We start from the raw sequence: 2,146 nt of genomic DNA on the forward strand, positions 1-2,146 counted from the left end.
AATGTCAGTTCGTATTGAACCTTTAGTACCGGTTCGTGCCATGAACCGGTACTAAAGGGGTGGTGGCAGGCTGGCGTCAGGCCGGGGCCCCACGATCACCTTTAGTATCAGTTCATGGCACAAACCGGTACTGTAGGGCTAACCTTTAGTACCGGTTCGTGGCATGAACCGGGACTAAAGGGGTCTGACCTATAGTCCCGGTTGGAGACACAAACCGGGACTATAAGGCAATTTTCAATCTCTACCCCCCCCCCTCAGTGTATCGCCATTTCAGTTTTGAAAAAATTAAAAGAAAATGATAAAAAACTTCAAAAAATAAAATCCTTCGAGAGGTACTTATATTACTACATCTACTAGTTAGGAAAATTTGAAAACTTAAATTTGGACATGTTTGGCAAAAAATGTAGGGAAAATGTAAAACGGCTATAACTTTTGCATACGATGTCGGAAAAAAATTATAATATATCAAAAAAATCAGCACGAAAATCCGCATCCAATGGAGACCGCCTACGGCCTGTTTGCAATTTTTTAGAATCCTCAAATTCCAAAAGGAAAAAGGATATGGTCAAATTTTAGTTTTTTTAAAAAAATTGGTTAAATCTGGTCAACCTACTTATTCAAGAAGTATTAATGTTACTACATAATTATTCAAGAATATTAGTGTTACTAAATAATTATTTCAATTTTTCGAATTTTGGTCAAATCTGGTCAAACTATGGTCAAACTATGGTCAAACTTATTCAAGAAATATTAGTGTTACTAAATAATTACTGTTTTTTAGAATAATAGTTTCAAACTCAAACGGTGAAACGTGTGACTTCATGCTCAAGCTAAACTACTGAGGGTTAATAGGATTGACAGCCTACATTTGTCAGGAAAACAACAAGTGTAGACTTGGAATGTAGAGGGAATAGAACTCCGAAGTTAAGCGTGCTTAGGCTGGGGGAGTGAGAGGATGGGTGACCGGCCGGGAAGTCAGGCGATTTGGAATGAGTGATCCACACTTGAGCAGTTAAGAGAGGTGATTAGAGACTAAATCATCAAATAATTCAGAAAAATTAAAAATTAAAAAAAAATCAAAAAAAAATTCCAAAATTTTCAAAAAAAAATTCAAAAACAAAAAACCTTTAGTACCAGTTGGTAACACCAACCGGTACTAAAGGTCCCCCATACCAGGGCGCGAGCTCACGCCATGTGGTGGCACTTTAGCGTCGTTTCGTGCCAAACCGGTACTAAAGGGGGGGGGGGCTTTAGTGCCCACCCTTTAGTGCCGATTATGAAACCGGCACTAAAGGCCCTTACGAACCGGTTTTAAAGCTCCGTTTTCTACTAGTGAATATTTGATCCTTCTCCAGCCCAGAATTCTAGCTGCCGGCATTCTCCCTCCTTATGTAAACCTTGTAAAATAAGAGAGAATAGCCATAAGTATTGTGACATAAAGTGAAATAACAGTCCATAATGCAATAAATATCGATATAAAAGCATGATGCAAAATGGACGTATCAGACTCCCCAAGCTTAGACCTCGCTTGTCCTCAAGCGAAAAGCCGATAACAATAAATATGTCCTCGTGTTTAGAGGTAGAGGCGTCGATAAAAATAAAATACGGACATGAAGGCATCATGATTATTCTCATATGATTACTTATGTTCAAGTGATGATCTATTCATAATGCAAAAGTATAAATCATAAACCTTATTGGGCTCCGACAAACTATAATCTCAGACATTGAAGCAATTGCAATTTATCATAACATCGGAAAGAGTCTATGTCAGAGCTAAAAAGTAAGTCCACATACTCAACTATCATTTAGTCCTCCATAATTGCTAACACTCACGCAATACTTGTGGTTTCGGAGTTTTAATCGGACACAGAGAAAGATAAGGGGCTTATAGTTTTGCCCCACAACTTTTTACCTCAAGGGTAATGTCAACAATAATGGTTCATGCTCCCCTACATCCAATTAGATATATATATCATGTTCTTTCCAACATGCTGAGCTTGCCAAAGGATAAAATGAAAAAGAAAAGGTGAAGATCACCATGACTCTTGCATAAGGTAGAAGATAATAATAAAGGATAGGCCCTTCGCGGAGGGAAGCAGAGGTTGCCATGCGCTTTTATGTTTGGATGCATAAAATCTCAATG

Source organism: Triticum dicoccoides, chromosome 7B (genome assembly GCF_002162155.2).
Source record: "Triticum dicoccoides isolate Atlit2015 ecotype Zavitan chromosome 7B, WEW_v2.0, whole genome shotgun sequence".
Classification (NCBI taxonomy): Eukaryota; Viridiplantae; Streptophyta; class Magnoliopsida; order Poales; family Poaceae; genus Triticum; species Triticum dicoccoides.